Source organism: Parasteatoda tepidariorum, chromosome 4 (assembly GCF_982258835.1).
Source record: "Parasteatoda tepidariorum strain Cologne lab strain chromosome 4, Ptep-v5.0, whole genome shotgun sequence".
Lineage (NCBI taxonomy): Eukaryota > Metazoa > Arthropoda > Arachnida > Araneae > Theridiidae > Parasteatoda > Parasteatoda tepidariorum.
The window spans coordinates 104,865,409-104,874,480 of record NC_141758.1 but is presented as its reverse complement, the minus strand read 5'-3'; the positions used below and the strand labels follow the sequence as shown (position 1 = coordinate 104,874,480).

Sequence of the window (9,072 nt, the reverse complement as noted above, 5' to 3'; positions counted from 1 at the left end):
TCACTTTAAGAAGATAGAGATTTTATTTATTTACATTGCAGACAATTTTAAATACAATTACAAGACATAATGTAATTTATATTTTTATCCAACTTCTTCTGGGCTAGATTATTCTTTCAGGATGATACCACTACAATTCATTTATCACAAAAAGAACTAGGACAATTTATTGCAGGTTTCCAGCCAACAATAGTTTTTATAAGTACTTCTTAGTATAAAACAGGAACCATAGATCACCTAGAATAACACAAAAATAAAACATATTAAGATATACATAATCCCATATATTTGATAAGCAGATTAAAACTACTACTAATCAATAAACACTATCTAAATTACCTTGATTTAAATTGCTCGATTTTAAATATTAATGGAATTTTTTACAAATAAGTAAGCTGGATAAAAAAAAAAAAGTCTTTTAAGGAATGAGAAAATAGATATCTAGGTTTTTTAATTGGGAGGAGGATTTTTTTTAAATCATTCATATACTTCAATATCGCATTATTTATCTTCGAAGGGATAGCATAGAACAATTTTAAACTATAGCTATATCTGATAATGAATATCATAAAATATTTAATAGCAATTAGTGCAAAGCAAGTCGTGAAACTAAAATATTAAATGGAAAGATCTAAGGAATGTTATATTTTTAAAAAAAAGAAATCGAACTAAAATAGCGAAAAACATGTCATAAAATTCCTAACACTAACTCAATAAAATGATCAACATGCATTTCAATGTTTTTATATTTATTACAGAATTCCATACCTTTTAATTACACCATAAAATCCGTGAATAACTGCATAAAATCTGTGGCAAAACAAATAAAGAATATTAATTTTTTAAAAATATGAAAGAAGTTCATCGGATTTTATGAATACAAGCATGTTTAGAAATGGCAGACAGCTGTCTGTTCGGAATCGTTCGTAAAATTCCACTACCGATTAAACTCGGAAGATTGCGCAATTTTTGAGGGCCTCACATCTCAGGATTACAAACGCGTCCATAGAAGGAACGGGAACTATATGCGAGCAACATATTTTTTTCAACTCAAGTCAAACCAAAAGGAACGTCAAACCGTTGAATCAAAAGACCCGAAAATAGGATTTTTACACAATAAATGCCAATTTCAAGGATTAAATTTACAAAACTCAAAAATAATGATTAATTAATAAAAAAATTAATTAACTGTGTCGTAACTACCACTACGATTATTAACCACCAATTCACTAGTATATAAAACATGCTAACTCGATTAAATCTTGAAGCACCTTTTGATAGATGAAGGTTGTCATGGCCTATAACGAAACTCCCCACATTGGTGACCCGGAAGTGATTTACAGCACGTCTGCAGGTCCAACTTGGCTATACGAATTTTGAGAGAAATAATTAGGCACGCTTCTTTTAATAAAATTTATATAATGAACAGTTTTGAATAATAATAAATAAATTATAGTTGAAAACCAACGACAATAACAAAAGCAGATCGTTTACATACAAAGTAGAATAATAATCAAAAAGAGAAAAGAAAACATTAGTTTTTATGCTCCTTGTTGCTAGAGGATATTGGATTGGCAGTGTTGAGTTGCAGTAGGCAGGTTAACACATTAACCTTAACCAATTTGTAATATTTTTTTTTTAAAAAAACCTATTCCTGAATTACGAATTTTTTTTTCTTCATTTTATTAAATAATAATTATTTAAGATTATTATTTTAATTGATAAATAGATGAATCAAAATTAAATGTATTTCATTTTAACGAATCACGGAGGTTTCTTAAATTAATTAGCTACATTTTTGTTTGGAAGAAAAATATAGACATGGATGCCCATTAAAGTTCCTTTACCACTTAAGTTAAGTGGTTGAATCAACAAGAGATTAATATATTCTCCTTCTACTAAATCTAAAGGCGCTTAAATGCTGTTTTTCATAGTACAATTTAATGATCGAATGAAAAATTAAAGTAAATAAATGATTTCAAATTTGATAACATCGCTTTTAGATTTCATACCTACAAAAATGTGTGACAAAAAAAGTAAACACTGATATGTTAATTTTATGGTAAATTAATTAAAAGGTAGCCGTACTCTTTTAATTTGACGATCGAGCTCAGAAACGCATTTTTTACAGTTGCTTATGACTGCCAATTGAAATTGAGTGTCAGTTATTTTTTTGGAGGTGAAAATCATTGCATTTTGTCTCAGTTCTTTTCATCAAAATTCTCGACGGCTTTAACTGTCATTTGCTCCTGACGAGATTTTTTTCTCTTCTCAAATAAGCGAACAGTTAATATGTTTTCTGCAATATTGAATTTTTTACGATGAATTAATAAATAATTTACAAACAAATACATTAAGTACCCTTCGATGCTCCAGTTTTTTAATAATTAAAACGCACAGGATCAGGTTGTTTATTGGTCTCGAAAATTTTCGTGACCTCTATTCCAAATTCGAAGATCTTAAAGGATTTTGAGCTAACCAAATTTTAAGATACATTTTCTCTGATGAATCTGATATTGAAGAATAGAGATTAGTTTTAAAAAAGAAATGGTAGTTAACAGATCCACTAAAAGATATTTTTGTTTGAAATGATAAACATTCTGTTAGCGGCTATGGCCGTCATTTGTCTCCATATTACCAAACAATGGAAAGCTATAACCATCATTTGTGGTAAAGTGTTAACAATTAGCATAAAAAAAATGAAATATCATGAATAACTTTTGATGCAACTATCCAATTTTTCTGTGCTAAAATCTCTTTAATCTTAATGGTTCAGAAAGCACATCATATATATTTTTAGTTCAGAGACCGGTTAACATTCAAAATTATCTAATGCTTTTTTCGTATATTTCAAAATATCTCTTACTAAAGTAAGCAATTAGCTATATAGATATTTATAAAATTTGGAAGTCTAAAACTTTATAATATCAAGGAGCTATGAAATCACTGAAAAGAGATTTTTTGATCATGATTTTTATCAATGAATTAAATCCTTTGTAACTACAAAGTATGAAATTTTACAGAATTTTAAGACTATGTCATTCAAAACGAAATTTAATTAAATCTAGTGAATAAGCAAAAATTTCACAAATTCGAATTGTTTTGAATTATGTTGCTACCTTCGAGTAAAGTAGCCTGAATAATACCTCTCCCAAATCGTACTATCTTTCCTTTTACTTTAAAAAAAAAAAAGAATTAAGTGAGGGACACTCTAACAGAAAGTTTCATTTATGTAGAGATCTTTGAGGAAGAATCAAATCGATGTGTATGCGCATTAAATTATAATTTAAGTTCATTGATTTTATAAGCTTCCGATCCAAAGTAATTGTTTTCACATCCTTTGTAAGAATATGTAAACTTAAGTACAAGTTATCAACTGCACTTTATGGTTAATCAACTTATTCTACAGTGTTTTACACGTTCCCTTGCTAAATAATGTTTGGGTTTTGAAAAAAAGTTAAGTTTATTATTTTAGGTAGTTACCAAAATTGTACTTCTTAGTACACTTTAGGTAGTACAAGTGCACATTAGGTAGTGCTGAATAGTATTGATACGCTTGAGAGCAACTCAACTACTGGACATTCACTTCATTGATATTTTCAACTACGGGCAAGTTATTTTTTAAACCATTTACTCGCATCTATACTAAGCTTTTATAACTATTGATAAAGGGCTGGAACTTGAACTAACTATAAACTAAGTTCTCATTTCGGAAGTTAGGCTTATAATAAAGTTATAACAGTTTGATATCAGCAAGGGACGTCATCGTAGGTAGATTGTGACATTTATCGCTTAAGAAGACAACCAGATTCGAAGCAAACGCATGACGCCGCTTACAGTTATCCAATTATAACTGATTTAAATCATCAGTTTATTTTTTTAGTACTAACTGAATAAACTGATAAATAAACTAAATAAACTGAAATAAACTGATTTAATCAGTTTATTTTTTCTCGAATTGCAAGCATCCAATTGATAACTTTTTTAAAGAATTTTCCTGCTCTAGTGTCTCTCCTTCTATACCGTTGATTTTTAATTAAACAACATTTTTTTGTCTAAAAAAAAACCTCTTTTAAGACGTGTGAATCAATGTGTAAGACACGAAGTTATTGCTACATATTAAAAAAAATTTAGTTTTCCTATGAATCAAGAACGGAAAAGTAGTGATTGATAACCAACTGATGAGTCTCATGGTGATTTAAGTAATGATCTTTCTGTTAGTGATTTGACAGACCGATATGTTGCATTTTTTTTTATCTTACACTAAACGTTTCTATTAAATCGATTTCTCCTATTCTGAAACTAAATGATTATAAGAAAATTGTATCTATATCCAAATCAAAAACGATGTAATCTTAACAAGTTGATATTATAAAAGTAAACTGGAATTAGTGAATGAAAGCTTCATCTTACTCGCGAAAAAGTATAAGAACTGCAAGTAAGAGTTAAATATAAAGAAACCTATTCAATTTGCAATTTCGATTCAAAATATAGAAAACTCTTAATTAAAATCAAAGCAATTTGGGAGGTCTAAATTAAACAAAATATCTACTTTGCAGAAAATAGTGTCATCTTTGAAGTTAACCTGAACAATATTTTTTCATTATATTAGGCTAATTTGGTTAAAAACATTATGAAGACTTCTCAGAAAATAGCGCTTTAACTTTGTAATATCCATCATAATGTTTAATTAGCACTTATTTTCTAGGCTTTTTATACTATTATTGTGTTTATTATAGTTATTACATTCATTTTTGGTAACTCACTATCTATTTATTCACTTAAACATGATAACTTAATATTTCACAAGTTGATACGATACAAGTTGATAGTAGGCAACATCCAGTTTAATAATTCCTACCACTTGCAGATTTGGAGAAAACTACTAAAAAGTTCGATGATTAAAGTCATTGAGTTATCATAGTGAAGAAGTCCTCAGTGCTTAGTGGTGATTTAAGTTCGATGCTTAGTGGTGATTTAAAGCCTAGATAGGTCAGTGAGTAGACTATCCGCTTAACGAGTAAAAGTGGCTTATACGCAATTCTGACCACATTGCCACAATCATACTTTTAATTACAAAATTGTGGAGCCATAACCATTATTATCCCCACTGAGTCCCAAAACGCTGTTGCAGAAATCATTTACTTATTTTTACTGCACAAATATTTTCATAAAAAAAAAGTGTTTACATAGCTGAAGAACTATTTTTCTTCATTGAAATGTTTCAGATCTACTATTTATAACAAATAAAATTTTAAATGTGAAAAGTGTTACTATTTTGGATTTCCATTACGCAGTTTTAAAGGGTGGTAAAATTTTTATAAATTACAATTTGAAATTTTTCTATCAATTTTCAAACAAATCATGACAAATATTTAAATTAAAAAACTAGTTTTTGGAAGGAATTATTTTTAAGAAAATCAATTGTTATTAAATATCGGGAAAAAATTATATTTAAGGATTTAACGTCCAAAAACGATTCAAAAGCAACGTGGGCTCAACATTCGCTGCGAAGATGCTCTACCGGCATTCATTGCATTCTTGGCATGAATTCGGTAATTATTGATTTGGTCAATTGTTACACTGATTGTGGTCAAAATTTTATGCTATTTCATTACATCTATTGATTGGTATGTTTAAGACTGAATAAATATGTTTTTGTTAGTTTTATGCACACAAAAAATATCTATAGCTGTTTAAACACGCAAATTGATTTAAATTTCTTCATTAAAATTATAAAAATGTTGATAAATTTGTTTTGGGCATTGTTTCCACCACGGAAACAACGTCATCGTTATTAGTAACGCGATTCTCAATTTTCTTCATTATATTGGCGAATTTCTGATGTTGAACAGCGAATACAGTCAGTGGATATGCAGTTTTATTCATTTTTGGATTCCTTGCCTTGAATCTTGATGCCAAGAGAACATTTGTTAATAGAACCAGATCACATTCATCTTCTAGAATAATATTTTAAGAGAAAATAATTAGCGATTTGTTTCAAAATGAAGTTAAAGAAATGAAAACCTTTAATGGTTAACCCAATGACAATGGTTAACCCGATGACAGAGCTCTCATCTCTGTTCACCAACGTATAATTTGTATCTGCAATTCAATCTATGCGGTCAGGGCGCAAAAATGAAAATTTACACTCTCGGAAAGCGTAAGACCTAAGGTAAAACCAAGTGCCACGATTGTGTGAAAATTAGTTCTGTTTTCTAGCGGTCAAACTCAGATTTTCACTTTATTAGTCAAGAAGTATCTAAGATAGAGGCGAGTTTTTGTTAATTAATTAATTCAAAGAATCTGTGTATAAAAATTTGTTTTACTTTGTATACTCTTTAATCTCTTGTTTTTAATCTATCCTTATTTATTGGAACTTTCGCCTTCTAATGAGGTAAACCGGGCTCGAATCCCAGAGAAGGATGGTCGATGCGGATTTCGCATTCGGCTTTTGCCCCAACCATAGTGCTGACGTAAAATATCCACTGTGGTAGACAGATCATGCGTTAGAGTTCCTTTGCCGTCAAGCTAACCATGTTTTTTTTCGTGGTTTTCATCTCCATGTAAAGCAAATGCGGTTTATTTCCGTCAAAAAGTCTTCCACGAAGGGAAATTTCTCCCGTTACTTGATCTAGGAGTCCTTTCTACATTGGGTATATATTGGGGGGGGGTTTCTATATTGGGGGGGGTTGAATATTAGTAGTCATAAATCCAAAATTGGGTCGATTGTTCAACGTCGGTTATAAAATAAAATAAATTTCCTCCTTATTTATTGGTCATTACAGTCATAAAAAAAGACCTCAGACGTCCGTAGACTTATATTGAAGGCCTTGTAAAAAATTATGAACTTTGAAAACTATGTTAAAATTTTTTTCAAAATTTATAATACAAATACCTTGTTCATATATAGACATAAAGAAATTCTCTGTAATTATTTTCTTTAAAAATATTTAATGTGCCTAAATTTTTTGTAAAGAATTTTGATCGGATTTGCTGCAGTACCGGGCCCCAGGTTAACTGTTCATCTCCCTCCCCTCCTTGAATACGGCCTTGACTACATTACATGACAATTGCGTGCATAATTTTCTTAAATTAATATAAAATCGAAATGTCAGCAAATTTTTCGCTTGAAGTCTCGCATTTCCAAATTTCCCATAAGTTAACATGTGTACCTGGTTTTACCCCACTATTCAGGTAATATTTGTCTTTTTATAGAAAAAAATCATTTCTAAAAATAGTAGTACATTAATGATTTTTCTGGAATGATATAACTAAACAATAAAAATCTTGAGTAAATCTAACAGCTTCTAGTTAAGCTCCAACAGAACTTCGAATCTTAGTTACCCGGCATTACTCCATTTTTTCCTTCTTATTTAATGTGTATAATCTGGGCTATGCTAATTTTTACGAAAAATTTGCCATTACTTTTGCCACATATATAAGATGTGAGCTTAACATTTTCATTTCAACACTTAACATTTTAAGTGTGCGTGTAATATTTTAAGTAACCTTAAAGATTGCGAATATGTCCCTTCTTATTTAATTGTTATTTAACTGTCAATTTAAAAATAATAATCCAAAAAAAATTATCATAGGTAATGTTAATCCCATGAAAAAACTCGTTTCCTGCTCATCCCGCTCGAACAGTACGTAGTAAAATGTTCTAATGTACTATCTGTATGCCAAATTTCATCGGTCTCGATCGGATGGTTTAGAAGTCTATGAAGTACAAACAGAGAGACTCTCAATTTTACATTATTTTAATTAAAATATTAGATGAGTGCAAATTACATTTCACTATCATTTTCATAGGATGTAATTTTTGTGGGCACACTACTAGGCTTGCGAAGTTCTTATATTTTTAATTCATTAAAATATTAGTACGCTACCGCTGGAAAAAATATTTCCTTAAACTACGGAAAATCCGCTGTAGAATTCATATTAAAACTGCACCCTTACCTTCAGTACATATTACCAATTTTAATTAAGCGTCATTTGCATCAATAATAGTATGAACATTTTTTTCCTTTTCCTCTAAACGGATACTTTTTCATTATTTTTGACTTTCAATACATAATTATTTTTTTCTCGTTTTAATTATTGTTGATTTTAAATTAGTTACTTTAATAGAAACGCTTGTTAAAAATAATTACTATGGACAAAATAAACACGCGGTATCAGATAACTTTAAAAATACTAATTTAGCGACGTCATCTTCACATGCTATCACGTTGACGTTGTTTTGAATTTATCTAGCAAAGCAAGCAAGAAATAACTAAACATTGAAGTATGTGCCATAATTTTTTTCAAACAATCAAATAGAGCTATAAGCTAGCAAATATCGCTCATGTTATCTTTAAAATATCGAGAAAAAAAAGAAACAGAGTAGTTTATAACTTAATTTTAAGCAATGACTAAAGCTTAACCAATCATCCCACTAAAACACGATCCGTAGTATAACGTTCTAATATCGATAGTGACCTTCCCAGTGCTTCGAACGATCAGCATGCCAAATTGCATCGCTTTATATATATATATATATAATAAAGCGATGGATACATAATATATATCCGGATACATAATATATATATATATATATATATATATATATATATATATATATATATATGTATATATATATATATATATATGTATATATATATATATATATATATATATATATATATATATATATATATATATATATATATATATATATATATATATATATATATATATATATATATATATATATATATATATATATATATATATATTATGTATCCGGAGAAATATTGATCAATAAGTGCTTTCCTAAAATGCTAATTTACATTAAAATAGATTATTCATTTAATTTCTTTATATGAATACTAATAGTATTACAATTATACGATGTTTTCAACATATACTATGCAGAAAAAAATAATAATAATAAATCAGACTCTATTATTAAAAAGAAATAAAATGTACCAACATATAGGATATAAGAAGTAATTAAAAAAACAGCCTTACCGAATATTTAATTATCCCATCGAATTAACGTCTTCGAAAAATTCGTTAATACTATGG

At 28.7% G+C, this 9,072-nt stretch overlaps 1 long non-coding RNA gene across 1 annotated transcript; it reads right to left on the bottom strand.

Annotated features, from left to right (window-relative positions):
• LOC147812514 (uncharacterized) lies at positions 1-909 on the bottom strand. Its single transcript, XR_015433241.1, has 2 exons — positions 769-909; positions 1-237 (listed from the first exon to the last, which is right to left on the bottom strand). It is a non-coding gene; the product is annotated as an uncharacterized LOC147812514 (long non-coding RNA).
• Positions 910-9,072: the final 8,163 nt, after the last annotated feature.